This window comes from Enhydra lutris, unplaced genomic scaffold (genome assembly GCF_002288905.1).
Source record: "Enhydra lutris kenyoni isolate GAN:26980312 unplaced genomic scaffold, ASM228890v2 scaffoldscaffold23, whole genome shotgun sequence".
In the NCBI taxonomy this organism is placed as follows: Eukaryota; Metazoa; Chordata; class Mammalia; order Carnivora; family Mustelidae; genus Enhydra; species Enhydra lutris.
The window spans coordinates 8,813,713-8,833,919 of record NW_019154107.1 but is presented as its reverse complement, the minus strand read 5'-3'; positions in this window follow the sequence as shown (position 1 = coordinate 8,833,919).

The window sequence follows — 20,207 nt, the reverse complement described above, 5'->3', positions numbered from 1 at the left end:
TTCACCTCCCCTTCCAATTTCCCTCAACTCCCTTCTCCTCTCCATCTGCCTATGTCCTCCATGTTATTTGTTATGCTCCACAAATAATGAAACCATATGATAATAGACTCTCTCTGCTTGACTTATTTCACTCAGCATAATCTCTTCCAGTCCCGTCCATGTTGCTACAAAAGTTGGGTATTCATCCTTTCTGATGGAGGCATAATACTCCATAGTGTATATGGACCACATCTTCCTTATCCATTCGTTTGTTGAAGGGCATCTTGGTTCTTTCCACAGTTTGGCGACCGTGGCCATTGCTGCTATAAACATTGGGGTACAGATGGCCCTTCTTTTCACTACATCTGTATCTTTGGGGTAAAGACCCAGTAGTGCAATTGCAGGGTCATAAGGAAGCTCTATTTTTAATTTCTTAAGGAACAAAAAGAGTATATTCTTAAAATAAGAAATAATCATTTCATCAGACATACAGTCTGCTAAAGTGTGGACATGACCTCAGGAGATATAATCACATATTGCTGAGGACATGACACAGCAGGGAAACTGCATTTTTACATCTCTCAAGCCATGCTGGGTAATTAAATGTTGTAATGGGACTATTCATGTTGTGAGTATATGTCAGAAAGGGCAGTTTGTTCCAAGAGCATGTCCTGTTTTCCTTTTGGCTAGAGTGTCATGGGGAATGTTATCCAGAGTGCACACACTTACGTGCCTCTTCTGAGTGTTGTTTTGAAAAAAAAAATGCTTAACCCCTTGTTTTGGTGGGATTATCCCCAATTCCTTAACAGAGCAGCTATTTACAACTAGACAGAGATGAACAATTTTTCTATGCTCTTCCTGCTTATTCTCTTCTCTTCAGCTAGTTTTAATCAGCCGTTAAAAAATGGACACTAAAAAAAATTTTTAGTGGACACTGCAGGAGAAAAAAAATGAATATTTGCATTTCTTGCTGTACTGTTTCCAGTGAATTTGTAAGTAAGGGTGGAGGAGGGCATAAGTGTAATGGAAAGTTAAAAAAGAAGGAAAAAAAAAACAAAGAAAAAAGGACAGGCTTTCTATTGAGCTGTGTAACCTCTGTGAGTCCTTTCCTAGTCTCAGCTACTTAATGTTAGGGAAACAACATGACAGGCAAAATGGTGCAAAGGCAAATTGCCCATCAGATGGCATAACCTACTATTACAAGAACATTTAAGAGGGCAACAAAACACAGAAGAGAAATCCTTACTGTCTGCACACTGAGTGAAAAATTGACCAAAATATTCAGCCTCTCTGGATACTGTGTGCAAGGAGGTACCATGTCAGAAATGTTTAATTTCATCTTCAAGACTTTTAGAAGTAATTTTAAAAGGACCCTTAAGTGGGTTATTTATGAAAAGGAGAAACAGCTTGGAATGGCTTCGTCTGTACAATAAAATAGGGGTGAGCATTTTTGGAGAGGCACCCTGGGCTCATCAAGATAAGGGCTTTAAATACATGACTTCCAGTAATTTTTATGGCAGAGGAACTTTCTAAATACACCCAACAAAGAGAAGGTGATACAACAGATAAGGCAAAAGCTTCATATTCAGACAGCCCTTGCCAACAGTGCAGGCTCTGATGCTTACCAGTCCCATGACCTTAGACAATTTACCTCTTTTCTCCTCTAACCACACTTTCTCCATCTTGTCTTAAAACTCAGAAACTCTATGTTAACTACCCAGATCATATTCAGCACTTAGTAAATAGCTTTCAAAATTCTTTATTGTCAACAATAGTAGCATAATCATTTCCCAAAAGATTGGGGATAAAGTCACGTAAAAACACTTATATCACAAGGTATACTCATAAATCAATAATCCTATATTCTCAATCAAATTAGTAGCAACATGATAAATTAAAAATGAGGTCAGTTCTGGTTAGCAGACAAGTCTATACGTATGCATCGTGCCCCGCTGAGACACAACTGAAATAAAAAGCATTAAAGTAGAAAGAAAAATAAGCTTGTATAGCAATAAAGACACTTGGGTGGAGTGGTGTCTGGGGTGTTAACCACAGAGCATAGAGTGAAACTGAAATCAGAAGAGTAGCAGGAGAGGTGGGGAAGGCATCCAAGATTTGTGAAAGTGACCAGAGTAAGTAAGCATTACTCCCTTCCCTTCCATGCCCACCCCCAGCAAGCAGAACAGTCAGCTAGAATGTATCCATAGGTTAACTGTCCAAGTGTCCTTTTCCTTAAAGCAATTGAAATAACAGACAAATCTGGGGACCCTGGTATAGATGTTGTTGCCTCAGAGTTAAGCTCTTCCCTTCAGGGTGTTGAAGGATCCCAGATGCTGCAAGTTTCCCATCCTAAGGTGCAAGTCACGGTGTTTTCAGTAGTGAGAATTGTTAATGCCCAGCTCCCACCCAAAAAGGACAGTCTCAAGAGTACAAATGATGTCCCTGGAAGGAAAGGTCTTTACAGTTGGTAGTTCTGTCGGGTAATACCTACAACAGTCAGGGAACACAGGTGGAAAATGCCAGCAGGTAAGTGTTAAGGTTCCCAGTTCAGTCAAAGTAAGTCGGCTCCTTGTTTTGGAGGGTCTGTTAAATTCAGTCAATCCAATCTTTCTTATTTGTCCATGCCAACAGCATGGTGGTGTGGTATTAACTCACCCCATGATGACTGAGGTTGGGGGTGAGAATGACAGCCGGGGTGTGTGTGTGTGTGTGTGTACGCATGTCCACGTATGCTGCAGAAACAGGGAACATGCTTTGCATGTCTGGTAGATCTCTCAGTGGGGTTAAGGGGAAATGTGGTCAGGGCTTTCTCTCAGGCTGGGGATGGCAGACCCAGCAGTCAGTTAAATTGAAGATGTTTCTAACACTTTGGAATAGTTGCTCCAGAATGTTTTCCCTGGGGAGGAAGACTTCAGAAGCAGTTTTGAGAGACAAAGGTCATTAAAGCCCCTTCCTCCCCTGTGCAACCCTGGATTCTAAGTTGTTGCTCTTCTTCCATTTCCATAATACATGAGTGGAATACTTTTTCCTTTTCTTTCAGTTATTCTTTACTCTCACCCAAACTTTTCATCTAGAAGGATCAGGTGTGAGGGGGGACAAAGACATTTTATAAAATCAGAATTAAGTTTGAATCACATAGGTTTCATTTTTTGCCAGGCTGCCACCCAGAGCCTATACCAACCAACTGGCCTGGGAAAAGAAATACACATCATATTCAGGAATGGTCAGGACAGAATTCTAAAATTTTAAGATTAATCTAGACAATTTCCTATCCCTTTAGTCCTGACTCAATGACCAAATTATCCTACTCTAATGTAGGTCTTCTCAGTCCCACCACGGTTGACATTTTGAGCCAGATATTTCATTGTTTTGGAAGGCATTCCTGTGCCTTGTAAGAAATTTTGCAGCATTCGTAACATCTACCCCCCAAATGCCAGCAACACACCCCCAGTTGTGATAACCAGAAATGTATCCAGAAGATACTAAATAACCCTCAAGAGGCAAAATCACCTTTAATTGTGAACCATTAGTCTAAAGATATAGAGAACTTGATTCAAGAGCTTCTCTTACTTTATGGATATTGGGTTCACATCCTCTAGGCTGAGTTGCCTTTTTTTTGTTATCCTCCACCTGAAAGGGCCAAGTACATACAAGGGTCAGGTGTATGATGCAATTTAATGAAAAGAGAATGGACTTTGCTTAAGTTGCAGAGATCCTGTTTCTCCTTTTCATTACATAAGTAACCATGGAATTGTATGTGACACCTCTAATTCTCAAGAGTTCTTATTTTTGGTGTATGGCTGACAACACTGTTATAGGTGAATCATGCCCCTCAAAGTTCATATGTTATAGTTCTAACACCCAGGTTCTCAGAAGAGGACTGTATTTGGAGATGGGGTCTTAAAAGAGATAATTAAGTTAAAATGAAGTCATTAGGATGGACCTGACTCCAATATAACTGGTATCTTTAGAGAAGAAATTTAGATACAGAATCACACAGAGGGAAGACCACATAAAGACACAGGGACAAGATTGCCACCTACAAACCAAAGAGATAGGCTTCTGAGGAAACCAACTCTGCTGACACCTTGATCTTGACTTCTAGCCTCCAGAACTGTGAGAAAACAAATGCTTGTTGTTTAAGACCCCCCAGTCTGTGGTACTTTGTTATGACAAACACAGAAAACTAATACAAACACCTAATGGAAAGAAGTTTTCTGAGGATTAAACAATATGTAACATGAATATCCCCATTATTATGATAAATAGTTCACAAATAACGTATGACAATAACTATTCTTTTATTGAGCAGATATTATATGTCAATCACACTTTCCTAGGCATTTTACCTATATCATTTCTAAATTCACAATAGATCTGCAAAAGGTAGATGTAGTGGCCAGGAGAACATACCCTGTAGAGAGGGACTATAATAAAATACAAGAAAGGCCCCAGCCACTGCTCTGTAGTCATTGCCCCACTTTCTCCCAAGCCATGCTTCTAGGGGGCTGCTCCCAGCTAGTGATTTGCACAGCAGGGATACTGAAGCAGGCTTGTTCTTGGGAGATGAGAGACTCCTCTGACTGGAGAGCTGTCCTGAGACTTTCTGAAGGCTCTCTGACAATCTTTAGACTACAGGGTGATCTAGGATGCTTCCATCATTCCCTCTCTTCTTCATTTGAGGTCAGAATGTGTCATGATCTGATGTTTTTTCCACCCTCCTCCGGCTTGTTCTCCATTGCCCCTCATCAGCATTTTCCCTAATGAAATCCTTGCATGCTAATTTCTCTCATGATGGCTCCTTCTAGAACACAAACTAACACAGTATGGATTTTGACTCTTTTACAGAAGAAACAGACGCACCCAGAAATATATAACTAGTACTTGTGAGAGTTGTTCAGGTATGTTTGTCTGACTCCATAGACCGAGTTCTTTCTCCTACATATAATGTGTCTTGAGATGTATCATGAAAGTACTTTAAACATTAGAACTATTATATGCACCTACCATATATATTTATTAATAATAAAGTAGAAATCTGATATCAGTATATGAGGTCTATGAACAATCTATGCACAGTGTCCCTCTTTCTGCTTTACCCACATGCTTCCAAAGGTCATGTAAAGCTAACACTGCTTGAATTCTTCTCCATAAAAACACAGTACTCTGCAAACCACAGTCATTACACTCACCACAGGAGTTGTTAAAGAGGTAGCTAGTGAAATTTTTACTTTTGCTTCAGAAGTCAAGACAGAAAAAAATAAGTAACCTTCACTACATGCCAAGCACCCTGCTGAAGTACTTTATATGTGTCATGGGAATACTTTGATATGAAACATGAAGGACCATATCACCAATTCTCCTCACACATTTCCCCATGCTGTAACTTCGTTGCTAATGTGAAAGAAATGTTGGGAATAGAGGCCTACTTAATTTACTGAGATTAAGTTTCAGTCCCATTGAAGAATGGGGGCCTGAAATAGAAAATCCAATTATATACAACTTGAAATTAAATACCTTCATGTCTGAGACTGAGCTTCCTAGCCACTACTAGACTTGTGTCAACTCCTGGTCCTTTTCTACCTTTCTTCTGGATTTGTTTGTTTGTTTTTTTGTTTGCTTCTTTCCCCTTTCCCCTTTATTACTTTGAAAGATATTCTTTTGATTCTAATCCAATAGTTAGTTACCTTTAAGTTGTAACATGCACACTTCATTTTGGAAAGACTAAATTTAATCAGTCTATCCTCCCCTGGAATAATAGAGGAAATTGTTTTATATCCATCATCCCTCTATAGTATTACATATGATTGCTATTTTAATACGTGACACTTTTAGCTGTTTTTACTAGGTTTTTGGTCTCCAAACTGTTGGAATCAGAAGCAAACCAAATTTGAGATACATTATTTCCTGCCCCCACTGCAATGACTAAATTGAGGAATTACGTGGGTAGTATTTGGAGAAAAACTGCAGAAACTACTTTTGTTGGAGAGTTACTAAGGCAACCCTTTAGAAAAGGACATATGAATGGGCTGAGGAGCCTGATAAGCTACCCAATAATATTGGGATATTTCTGCTGTACACATTTTCAAAGATACCCTAAAAAATCTGAAGAGTGCTTTACTCTATCACATTTGGCAGGGGAGAAGATAGAGTATTTTTGATGTATGTCTGTGGCAAGCTATTTATATTTTTCTCAGATTTGAGTATAGTTCTTTAACTGTAATAATATTTTGTCTGATTTCTATTGCTCTTAAATATGAAGATCCTTTTCAATGTAGAATAGATTACATATTATGGGGGAAATAGCACTGAGTTGAGAAAATACATCAGCGTCCTATAGATGAATACATTTTTAAAAATTTTTTTATTTAAATTCAATTTTAGTTAACATATAGTACATTATTAGTTTCAGGGGTAGAATTTAGTGATTGATCAATTGCACATATTACAGTGCTTATTACATCAATGACCATCACCCAATTACCCCATCCCCCCACCCACCTCCCCTCTAGCAACCCTCAGTTTGTTTCCTAGAGTTAAGAGTCTCTTATGGTTTGCCTCCTTCTCTGTTTTAATCTTATTTTTATTTCCCTTCCCCTATGTTCATCTGTTTCATTTCTTAAATTCCATGTATGAGTGAGATAACATGGTATTTCTCTTTCTCTGACTTATTTCACTTAGCATAATACCCTCTAGTTAAGTTTTTCCAGATTTATTAAAGTATAACTGACATATAACATTGAATTAGTTCAAAGTGTACAACATAATAATTCGATGTATGTGCATATTGTGAAATGATCACCACGAGTTTAGGCTCACATAGTTACAAATTCATTTAGATAAATATGTTTCTAATGATAGTATTATGCATGATGCCTTTATCTTCACTAATATTTCAGACAGAGATGAAAAGTGTACTGTATGGGATATGTGTTTAGAATGTCTAGGTTTGTGTCATTATTGAAGTACTTCCTACCTATCTGGCTTCAGTTCATTCCTATAATGTCTCTAAGTCTCTAGGTACTTACCTATAAAATGATGCTTATGCTATAAATAACAATGTAGGTAAAATTATAAAATTTTAAAGTAACACAGGGCTGCCAATGAATATTTACTACTTAGTTAATATGATATTATAATATTTTTCTTTTATACCTAACAACTAATGTGATTTCATTATTATTTCTCAAAATATTCTATCAGGGTATGCAGATATATCATTCCATACTGATACCCTGAAAGTGAACTATCAGCAGTGATAGTTGTTCTGGAAGTTACAGTAATTTCTAAGTTGTTCTTTTTGGGGTATTCAACTTAGCTGTGAGAAAATTGGCACATTCTTTTATTTTTTTTCTGCCTATCTTTGTATGGAATTTATAAAATGATACTTAATATATGAATATAGCATTCCTATAAAAAATACTATCTAATAAGATTAAAAGCTCCTTTTACCATTATCTGAAATCTTAGATCTATTTTTCTTACATTTTGCTCAGGAGTTCATCCTTACCAGTTTGATGTACATGAATTTGGTGTTCCATGGGCTTTATATAAATATACTCATAGCAAATTCATATTATAGCTGTGCACATATGTACATAAAATGTATAATTTACCATGATACATCAATAGATATTTACTCTTTGTCTTTTCCATTCTCCCTCCCTTTCCTTAAAAAGAATTCAATTCCTAATTCTTAGCCAAGCGTTTAGAGTGAGATTGACCGTACCCCATCAGCAGACCCAGGAATGTATTAATGTATTCCTTGACATCTGTCACTGATACATGGATAGATTACAACAAAAGCAAAGCAAATGAAATGCGTTAGTTTCTAGGAATTATAGTTTCTTTTGGCATGAGAACTACTTGAAGAGATTCTCTTTGCTGCTGGATGCAAATAAGGAATGTGTCCCTTTTGGAGCTGGCGGCAGCCATACTTTGAGAACAAGGGAAGAAGCTTTCTGCAGAAGAAAAACATTTCAAATAAGCAAGGCATATAACATCTTGAGAAATGCATCTATAATATTTAATCCCTAGATTAAGTGGCACCTGATGCTTTGCTTTTGGATTATTGGATAACAAGAGAAACTGTTTCCTTTGTAATTTAAGCTAATCTACTTTTGGGTTTTCTGTTATTTGAAATATTCTGAGACTATAACAGGTGAATTGTTTAATCTTCACGGAAAAAAAAATTAACACCAATGCAATTTTACCTGTTTCAGGACATAGAGAAAAGAAGCTTCCAAACACTTGAAAAATTGGATTAGAATTTTACTAGAAAGAAAGCAGACAAGGAGAACCCTCCTCCAAAAAACTTAATTCATATTGAAATAAATGCCTACATAGAATATCACCAATTGTAGGCTATCAGTGAGTGCATCATGATCATCATTTTATCCAGAGAGTAAGGAAAGTTTCCATATTAAAACTACAATAAGAAAAAATATTCATCTCACAGAAAGCAAAAAAAGAATTATAAAATACTCCCTTAACTGTGTGTAGCATGTATTCGTAGAGCTGATATGTGGTCAGTACATACTGGTACAGCACATTAGGTGGTGTACAAGTGGGCTGTTGCTCAGTGCTCATAGAGAGAGGTCAGAGTCTGCTAGGTGGATACTGTAGTATGTTTTGAATATCATTCCATTGTGCATACTGGTATGTGTATATGTGTGTGTATCTCTTTTAATAAAATATGTTCCATATGGACATATGCAAATCAGCATCATATTTAATGATGAATCTAGAAGACGCTCTACTATAGTTGAGAACAAGATAGTGATGTCAGTTAGTAGCCATTACTTTACATTGAGCTGTTGCTCCTAGCCTATGCAATTAGATAAGAAAGAGTAAGAAATGAGAGCTATAAATATTGGGAGGAAGGAGGGCATATTATGTTTTTCAGATATCATTATAATATACTGTGAAAATCCAAAAGAATGTGAAAACAAAAAGAAAATTCAGTAAAGGTATTGATGACATAAATTAGTACATGACAACCAATAACTTTTCCTTATCCAGGAATAAGCATAGTAGCTACTTAAAATTAAATGACTAGTAATAACTATGATATGAATCTATACAGAGGAAGAATTTAAGTTTTTTAAGCTAAATAAAATCCTTTAAAAGATTTTTAATAAAGATCCTTTAATAATAAAATGCCTTGATTTTGGACAGGAAATCATTACTATGAGGCATTCCATTTTTCATAACATAAATTTGTTAATCTAATTCAATCTGAGGAAAAGTACTATGAGGATTTTTTTTTCTTTTCTTTTTGAAAATACAAAATGATTGTGAAATTCATCTGGAAATATTACTAGTCAGGAGTAACTGGACTTTTAAGAAACATAATGTTAGAGGACAGGCTCTACCAGATATCAACGTCTGTAAGTCCTGTGTGATGGAAACATGACTGCATGGGTGCAGTAGGAGAGAACCATTCAGTGGAGAGAAAGTGCAGAACTATGTGTAAGGGGTTTCTCATATGCTAAATGTGGGGTAAGCTATGTTATATAAAATTGGTGTTGCTTCAGCACTCTAGAAACTAGGACAAAAATGCAGCTTTGTTTCTTATTAAAACAAATTTTACCGAAATCAAATACTTCAAGAAAAAAAATTACATTTGGTAAAAGTATATTTGGTAAAAATTTTACTAATGGTAGATAGTAAAGGCCTGTTATTTTTATAGTGACAAGAAATCTAAGTGGTGTCAATGGGGAAGAATGATACATTGAATTACTAAAAAATATTCCATATTAGTAAGGAAAAAGCCAAATGTATCTCCTTTTCTATGGGTTATGCCTTCATTTTTACAATGAAAATAGAAGAATGCAAATGACTAAATTTGATCATAGGAGAAAACAGAAATTAGCAGTTTGCAGAAAAGGAAATACCGCAAATCAGTAAACATATCATGTACTCTGTGGCAAGCTGAAAATGATAACCCCCCAAAAGATATTCATATCCTGGAACCTACGAATGTTACTTCATATAGCAGAGTCTTAACAGATGTGACTACATTAAGGATTTGAGGATGGCAAGAATAACCTGTATTATCCAGGTTGGCACTAAATGCAATCAATCATATGCCCTTGTAAGAGGAATGGGGAGGGAGGTTTCACACACACACACACACACACAGCAAAAGACAATGGAAAGACTGAGCAGAAAGACATTTGATATATATTTTTTTAATTTTTTATTTGACAGAGAGGGATCACAAGTAGGCAGCGGTGCAGACAGAGAGAGAGAGGGGGGAAAGCAGGTTTCCAGCCGAGCAGAGAGCCCGATGCGGGGCTCGATCCCAGGACCCTGAGATCTTGACCTGAGCTGAAGGCAGAGGCTTAACCCACTGAGCCACCCAGGCGCCCCGACATTTGATATCTTAACCTCAAACACTGGAATACTATGACCATAAACCAAGGAATGCCAGCCATCACCAGAAGATGGAAGAGACAAGAATCAGATTCTCTTGTAGAGCCTCTGGAGGGAATGTGGCCTTGCTGACACCTAGTGATAGTAATTTTTGAACTTTGGCCTCTGGAAGTGTAAGAAAAATTTTTGTTGTTGTTTTAAGATATCTAGTTTGTGGTAAGTTACAGTTTATACAGTAAACTAATCCATGTTTTAAAAATTAAAAATAATAGTGACATGTTATTCTGTGCTAATCTCATAAGTAGAGATTTAAGACCTTAATGAAATATGGCGATAGATGAAAAGTGGGTTACTTTTATTCTGTTCCACTGCAATTTCAAATATACATAGAAATAAGCACAACCCTGATTCATACATTAACTTCTTGGAATTTTTCCTGGTAGCATATTCAAAAATTGCAAAGAGACAAATGTACCTTGATATGTATTACAGCATTGTTTAGAGTAGCAAATTCTGTAAGTAGCTGATGTGTCCATTGACTAACTAAAAGTACACATTAAGCATAGTATGCACTAATGTAAGATTATTTCAAATGAGATTCTTTGTGTCTAAGTTTCAGCTGAGGTCCTAACGTTGCACAACAAAACAATAATGCCAAAGTGAGGCACTTAACCCATTTATCCAGTTTATATGAAGAAGTTATATGAAAAAAAGTCTTATGATCCATAACCTATACCTGAGACTATAAACAAATTTAAATTGAAGTTGGGTAAGGAGAGAATTTCTTTTGGCAATGTTTGCAGTAAGACTCATAATTTCTCTTATTTCACCATTATACTTATTACTTGGAAGGAGAAGATGAAGTTACTTCTCATTGCTAGTCTGGTGAAAGGGGCTTTATTTAAGGAAAGCAGCTGAAGATTTTGAAGTGTCCACTGAAGTTTGGGGAACACCGAGTTCTGGCCTTTGACTCATACCTTAGAAGAGGCTGTGGAATTATCCAGAGAGAAAAAGAGTCGTACTGGGGACAAATTGCACTTCTACCCACAGAGTGAACAAGGCTATGAGTGTGTTTTCCACACACTGGTATGATCATAAGAGATCATAGGATGATCACATATCACATAGGTTAATATGTAAACAGAGAGAGAGAAATAAAATGGCTTGAAGCCATCTTAGCAGGGAATTGGCTCAAAACAGCTACCTGAATGAGAACTGGGGCGCCAGTCTGGAAACTACCAGACACGAAGGAACTGAAAGGCCATCCCACACATTATATGGACGAATTCCTTAGAAATCTTTAAAATAAGCTATCTTTAAACAACTGCGAAACCAAGAGATTACTGGCTGAATACACCTGTAACTCTAAACAGCCCCCTCCTCAAATGGTCAGAAACTAATAGTTAGGAAACAGGGGTGCCTGGGTGACTCGGTCATTAAGCCTCTGCCTTCGGCTCAGGTCATGATCCCAGGGTCCTGGGATCGAGGCCTGCATTGGACTCCTCGCTTGGCGGGAGGCCTGATTCTTCCTCTCCCACTCCCCCTGCTTGTGTTCCCTTTCTCAGTGTCTCTCTCTGTCAAATAAATAAATAAAATCTTAAAAAAAAATCCAAATTCCTTGTCTTCACCTAGTTAACTCTTCCTTCAGATCTCAGCTCACTCGAGATTCATTTCCTTTTTCTTTCTTTCTTTTTCTTTCTTTCTCTCTCTCTCTCTCTCTCTCTCTTTCTTTCTTTCTTCTTTTATCCACATTTGTTTATTTATTTGAGGGGTACCTGGGTGGCTCAGTTGGTTAAACGTCTGCCTTTGGTTCAGGTCATGATCCTAGGGTCCTGAGATAGAGTCCCATGTCAGGCTCTCAGCTCAGCAGGGAGCCTGCTTCTCCCTCTCCCTCTGCCTACAGTTCCACCTGCTTGTGCTCTCTCTCTCTCTCTGTCAAATAAACAATTTTTTTTAAAAAATATTTATTTATTTGATAGAGGGAGAGAGCACGAGCAGGGGAGGGACAGAGGGAGAGAATCTTTAAGCAGACTCCCCACTAAGTGGGGAGCCCAACTCCGAGCTCAATCTCACCACGCTGAAACCATGGCCCAAGCCAAAACCAAAAGTCAGTTGCTCAACCGACTAAGCCACCCAGATGCCCACCTTATCTCTCACTTTTGAGGCTCTATATGCCCCAAATTCATAGTATATGCCTTGGTTACAATTTTATTTTTATGTAAGCAATCATTTGGTTAATCTCCATTTCCCTTTCTAGACTGCAGGCCCTGCAAGGATAGGTGCCTAGGCCTTTTTTACTCACTACTCTCTCCCCAGTGGCTATTTGTTACAGTGCTAGAGAACAAGCAACTGTGTCTCCTACATAATTTGAGGTATTCCAGGAAGATGAATATAGATGGAATCACACTGACGGAAATTTGAGCAAAGGAAAATATTTTCTAAGATTAGGCCATCAAATATATTTTCTAACATCCTTATAAGAATTTTGAAAAACTATGTACCCTCCCACACACATATTTAAGTGGCATTTAAAGTTTCAGCATAATTTGAAATCATTGTGAAGGATGTAATTTCTGATATACTGTAAAAATTATAATTTAAAATAAGTCATGAGATCATTTTTAAAACTGTAACCAATGGAATTTAAATATCATGAGTTTCTACTCATCATTACCATCCATCAAAAAAATACATGAAAAGATTTTATGTAGAGATTCTACATTTTTCCTTTATTTCTTAAAAATTGTCATAATCTGTTTTATGTTTGCACATATTTTGTTGATCACTGTTAATGGAAAATTAACAAAAAAATTAACAAAAACTCAGAAATAAGACACTTGAGACTCTAGAGAAGTTCAAATTGAAGGTAGGTAAAGAGATCATGTTTTCCTTTTCCATACTGAACCCTTGTCCGAAAAGTTCACTTGAGATTATTTGATTCTTTAAGAGATTGTACCTTTGGCTTGTTTATTATTTATTATGTATTAAGGTTTAGGCTCTATAAAGTTACATGTTAACTTACAGAGATGATATGCAGTAGAGATGCACTGTTTCTCTCAGAGAAAATTATTCTAATAATTTATTTTTCCAGCAAGATATTAAACAGCTTTATCTCAAACTTAGTAAAAGTATTTCAGCATGCCTTTCTTAAAGTGACAACATAACCACTGTTTGAATTCTCCTTTGAAATAGCTTTCCCACATGCTGTTTTCTTCATTAGTTCCCTCATTATTGAGTTAAATAAATATTTGACATGTGTTAACTTTATAACTTTAACTGTTGAAAGTTATTCTTATACAATATCCTACCCTAAGAGAGAAAATGAAAATACTGTAGATACATGGATTGAAATTTTAATGTGTTTTATGCCCCCAGGCATAAGAATTTAAAGATCAAAATAGGTCTTGGGGTTTTATTTTTGTTATGATGATGGTTGGTATATAACTGGTCAAAACAGTATAAGTACATTGTAATTTTTATAATTATTGCAAAGTAAAGTTTATAGAAACTGTACTTCCTCATAAAATAAAATAGGATAGAAATTAGCCTCATCATTTAATATCTGGCAGCTAACATTTTATTTTTTGTTAATGGGTGGTAGAAAATGTTAAACATTTTACTAGATAAAATGAGAATTGAATGTAAAAAATAAATATTTCATAGTATGACTAAATAGGTTTAACCTCATTATGAAAAGCCTATACTAAATCTGAAAGAAATCACATAGAAGTTTTATCCTTGAATTTTATCTGGTGTGTCTTGCAAATGCTGCATATGAACCTTTGGCTTCCATTGACAGTATTAAGGTCACTAAACAGTACTACTTTGGCTACTGGAAGTTGGTATTCTTTCAGGCTGATGACTTGCCCTTAGGGATGAGTATTGAGAAGAAGCTGAAAAGAATTTCTTATATTTCTGTATAATGTGGAAAAACATCATTTTGATCATTCAGTATGTCTTACTAAATCTTTCCTTACTCTTCTCTCATGAGACTCTCCTTCAAAGATGTGTTCCTTAACAATAGTCTGTTGGAGGAGAGAGTCATTAAATAAAAATTATTGTTACTGTTACCATCCCACTGTACCACATACCTGAATTCAGAATATCTCATCTTGGGGCAAAGTACCAACTTTCTAACAGATGGCTCATAACTGAAATATGTAGAAAACAGGAAAATACAGGAAAATTTACGTGGTTATACTTTCTTGATTCAAGTTTAAAACGGGCTTTCCCTTGGTTCGTGCAGCGGAGATTTTCATACCCTGAGGCAATGTCCCATAGTAGGCCTAGGGTTGGGTGAGAATTGCAAAGATGGCTCAATATGTCATTCCTATGTAAAGACAGAGGAATTCTTTGAACTCAGCTTCCTCAGTCAAATCAGTTTCAGAGGTACATACCAATGGAACGTGACTACTTGGGATTTTATGCCTTTAAAACGATCTATTCATAATTCCCTACACCCAGAAAAGGTTTGGCTAACCTCCAAGGATGGCTGATCTCCAGATAGAAGGCTATTTGTCCAAAGTATTCAGTGGGCTTCAGAGCAGAGAAATACAGAACGCAGAAATGTGCCACAGGGCAGTGTTTCCTAAATTTTTCTAATGATAAGCATTCCCTGATGTTATAACTAAACTTTGTAAATCCACTGCCCTTCCCTGGAAATTCTGATTCAGTAGGTCTGGAGTGGGACCCTGCAATCTGTAGTTTTAACACATGATGAGGTGATATTTGCAATATCTAAAACTAGTTACACTTTGAGAAAAATGCCTCAAGGACGTGGTTTTCAAATCTGACTTCTCAATTATTGATTTAGGACTGCTATTAAAAAAAAACAAGCAAAAAAACAGTTGCCTGGCTTACTTCAATTAGCTCAGACGTTATGGGTTGTAGAGCATAGAAAACTTTTTATTAAGACTTTATTGTTGGGGTGCCTGGGTGGCTCAGTGAGTTAAAGCCTCTGCCTTCGGCTCAGGTCATGATCCCAGGGTCCTGGGATCGAGCCCTGCATTGGACTCTCTGCTCAACAGGGAGCCTGCTTCCCTTCCTCTCTCTCTGCCTGCCTTTATGCCTACTTGTGATCTCTCTCTGTCAAATAAATAAATAAAATCTTTAAAAAAATAAAATCTTTTAAAAAAAGACTTTATTGTTTAGTGTAGTTTTAGAACTGAGGGGAAAGTACAGAGATTTCCCACAAACCCCTGGCCCCCACACATGCATAACTTTCCCAGTATCAGCATCCTGGCCCAGAGTGGCACAGTTGTCACAACTGATGAACCTGCAATGACCATCATAATCACCCAAAGCTCATACATTACTTAGGGTTCACTCTCAATCTTGTACTTTCTGTGGGTTTAGACAGATGTATAATGACATATACCCATCATTATGGTATCATACGGAGTGGTTTCATGGTTCTGAAAGTCTTCTGTTCTCCATCTATTCACTGCCCCCACCCCGCCCTCCACTCCCCAGGCCTTGGCATACACAGATCATTTTACTGTCTCCAGAGTTTTGCCCTTTCCAAGATGCCATATAGTTGAAATAATAAAGTACGTAGCCTTTTAGACTGAGTCTTTCACTTAGTACTATGCATTTAGGGTGCATGGCTTGATAGTCCATTTCTTTTTAGCATTGAATATTATTCCATTGTCTGGTTGTGTCACAGTTTATTTATCCATTCATTTGCTGACAGAAATCTTGGGCACTTCCAAGTTTTGGCAATTATGAATAAAGTTGCAGTAACATTCATGTGCAGATTTTGGCGCAGACATGTTTTCGTGTTTTCACCTCCTTTGGGTAAATACCCAAGAGTGTGATTGCTGGATCTTATGTTAAGGGTACGTTTAGTTTCCTAAGAAACTCCCTGCTTCCAAATTGGCTATACGATCTTGCATTATCAACAGCAGTAAATGAAATTTCCTCTTGCCCCACATGTGGTGCTGTCAGTATTCTGGATTTGGGCCATTCTAGTAGCCGTATGGTGGTATCTCATTGTTGTTTTATTTTGCATCTCCCTGATGACATATGATGTGGACCCTCTTTTCGTATGCTTATTTGCCATCTGTAGAGACATCACTTTTTAAAGGAACTTGGATGTTTCAGTGTAAACTCTGGAATGGAGGAGGGTAGCAAACTACTTCACATGGGCCAAATCTGGCCCACTGCCTGATTTTGTAAATGCAGTTTTATTGGAACATAGCCACTCCAATTTGTTTACGTATTGTCTGTGGCTGCTTTCATGCTACAATGGCATGGTTGAGTAGTTGTGACAGAGACCATATGGCCTGTAAAGCCTGAAATATTTACTCTCTGGCCCTTTGTAGAAAATATTTGCTACCACTGCCTCAAATTTAGAGCAATCATCATGTGTTTTTAAGAATTACTCTAGAAAGACCTCGGGTAACTGATGACTTGTACCCCAATTCAGAGAAATGTGGCCGATAGCTTTCGGCTTCGCCTTCAATATTGTACTTCTTTAAGAAGTGAATGATTTTCCTGGAAAGGGATCCTAGTGGGATCTGAGGGAAATGACACAAGATCTGAGGTAACTCCACAGTTTAAAATACAGATACTTGTTTCTGTGGTACCGTCGTCTCCCCATATTTCTGGTTTCTCTTTCCACAGTTTGACTTCCACAGTTTCAGTTAGCCCAGTTACCGGTTAACGCAGTGTGGCAACAAACTGTCTTTCTTCCGACGAATCATCAAAAAGGCAAACATCACTTCGCTGCGTCTCATTGAGCAGGCATTTTAGCCTCTCACCATCACTGGAAGGGTGAGTACAGTACAATAAGATATTTTGAGAGAGAGCAAGAGAGAGAGAGAGAGAGGCCATATCCACATAACTTTTATTATGCTATTTTGTTATAATTCTATTATTAGTTATTATTAATCTCGTACAGTGCCTATTTACAAATTAAAGTTTATCATAGGTGTGTATGCATAAGAAAAGACAAAGTTTGTATAGGGTTCAGTACTGTTTACAGTCTTAGGCATCCACTGGAGGTCTTGGAATGTATCCCCTGCAGATAAGGGGCAACTACTATAGTGTTTAGAAATGCAATTTTGCTTATGACACACTTACATATGAATAAAATTTCATTGTCCAAAGGATAGGAATTTGGTTAAATAGTAAGCACACAATAGAAGTCTTGCATAAATGGAAACTGTTTACTTATATGGGAGATCTCAATACTACCATTTTCTCCTACATCAATCTATAACTCCAATACAATTCAAAATGAGTATACTATTACCAGTTAAAATCATTGAAACAGTCATACAAAAATTAAGGCAGAAGAATTTCTAGGGGAAAAATTACAAACAGGAATAAAGAGGGAATTCCTCTCCAGATATTTATTTATAATGTTTACAATGGAATGTATAATTGGCTTAGGAATAGACAAATCACTGGAATTTATTAATATATGAAAAGTTAGCTTTTATATCAAGTGGAGAAAACTGTAGATTGCTTTCATTCTCTCAAATATGATGAAGAGTGTTCACTAGTCACAAGAGTTTGAAAAAAAAAGCCTTGTGAAAAGCTAAATGCTATAATTTTAGGTTTCCTAAAGTTAGATAATATGTGACCACACAGAGAAAGATAAACAAGGACCCAGAAATCAATACATAGCTTTTGACTGTAACATGGTCAGTCTTACACTATCTGATACATGTCAGGAAAATCTGTTTAGTATTTATAGAAAAATAAAAAATAAAACCTGATTCCTGCTTTATCAAATATAAAAAGATGAATTCCAGATGGTTTTAAAAGCTACATATGGAAGACAAAATTATAAAGTCAGTATAGAACAATTTAGGAGAATATAATTGTCAACCAAGTTTGGGTGAGAACTTAAATAAGGCTCAAAAAGCATCAGGTCCAGAAAAGGAGTGATTTGATTACATCAAAATAGACGGCTTTTTGGCCGGGGGGGGGTGTTCTCAATGGGAGACACCAAGAATGAATCTAAGAGACAGAAAACATGAGGAAATTATACTTACAACATCTAAAACCAATAAAAACATAATCAGATGATATAAACAGACAATTCAGCAAAGAGGACACTCAACAGGTGAATGAATATGTGAAAAGATAAACACATTCATAATCAAAAACTGAAGTTACAATAACAAGGAGATACCACTTTACATTGACAAATAAGAAAAAGCTGCACGTTGTAAGTATTGGTGAAGACGTGGGACATAGAAACCCTTGCGTCCTTCTGTTGACATTTGCAAATCTGGATATCAATTTGTCAGTACTTAATCAAATTAAACTTGAATGTACTCTATGATATAGTGATGCCACCAAGCGGATACCTGGAAACAATCTAAATGTCTTCAACAAGTGAATAGATAAACAAATGTGATATAGTCACAAAATGGAAGGATATTTGGATATATGCTGTATTAGTTTCTTAAGGTTGCTGTAAAAATGTACCACAAACTGGGTGACTTAAAAATCAAAAATTGTCTCACTTTTCTGGAGACCAGAAGTCTGAAATCAAGGTGTTGGCAGGGCCAAGCACCCTCTGAAGCATGTAGGGACACTCCTTCCTTGTCTCTTCTCGGCTTCAGGTGGTTTCCAGCCCATCTTGGGTGTTCCTTGGCTTGTGGATGCATTGCTCTAATGCTCTCTCATCACACGGCATTCTTCCTGTGTATATCTTCAGATAGTCTTCACTCTGCGATGTCTCTGTGTCCAAATTACCCCTTTTTATAAGGGTACCAGTCGCACTGCGTTAGGTCCCCACCTTGCAGCTGCAGCACTTAAATTTCTGCCTCTGTCATCAGATGACAACTTCCTCCCGTATGTCTGTGTGTCTCTCCCATGTCCTTTTCTTTTCTTTTTTTATTTTTTTAATTTCATTTTTATTTTTAATTTATTTGACAGAGAGAGAGAGATCATAGGTAGGCAGAGAGGCAGACAGAGAGAGAGGAGGAAGCATGCTCCCGGCTGAGCAGGGAGCCCGATGTGGGGCTCAGTCCCAGGACCCTGAGATCATGACCTGAGCCAAAGGCAGAGGCTTAACCCACTGAGCCACCCAGGTGCCCTCCCATGTCCTTTTCTTACAAGGACACCAATCATAGTGGAATAAGAGTTTACCCTACTCCACTATGACCTCATCTTAACTTAAATAATTGCATCTGCAATGACGCTATGCCCAAATAAAGTCACAGTCTGAGGTACTGGGTGTTAGGACTTCAACATATCTTTCTGCGAGACAAAATCAACCCCTAATACAAGCTATAATGTGGATGAATCACAAAACATTACCCAGAGTGAAAGAAGATTGCAAAGAGAGAGTATACACTGCATGACCTATTTAAATAAAATTCCAGGAAATTCAAATGAATGTTTAATAGCATAGAAAGGTTGTCTATGGATGGGTGGCAGGGGCAATGTTAAGGGTTAAAAGGAGAGATTATAAAGGGCCATGAGGAAACTTTTGGGGATGTTGCATATGCTAATTTTCTTGATGGTTTCATGGCTGTACACATATGTCAGAATTTATCAATTTATATACTTTGAATATGTGCAATTTGTTAAATGACAATTACATCTAAATATTTATGTTAAAATAGGTGCAAATTTTCATATTCCTAAAAAAGTATGAAGTATTATGCATTTCAGGATTCTCAATTTTATGTAGGGTTTGAAACTGTGATATAGAGAAAAGAAGCATCATGATATCTTGACTCACAATTTACTTTATGTTTTGTTTCAGGAGGACACATTTGCTATTGGAGGCGAAGTAAATTTTATCCATAACTCTAAGTAGTATGTAATGCTATTTTTAGCCATATTGTAATGGTCAAAATGTATATGCCTGGACCAAAGATACCACT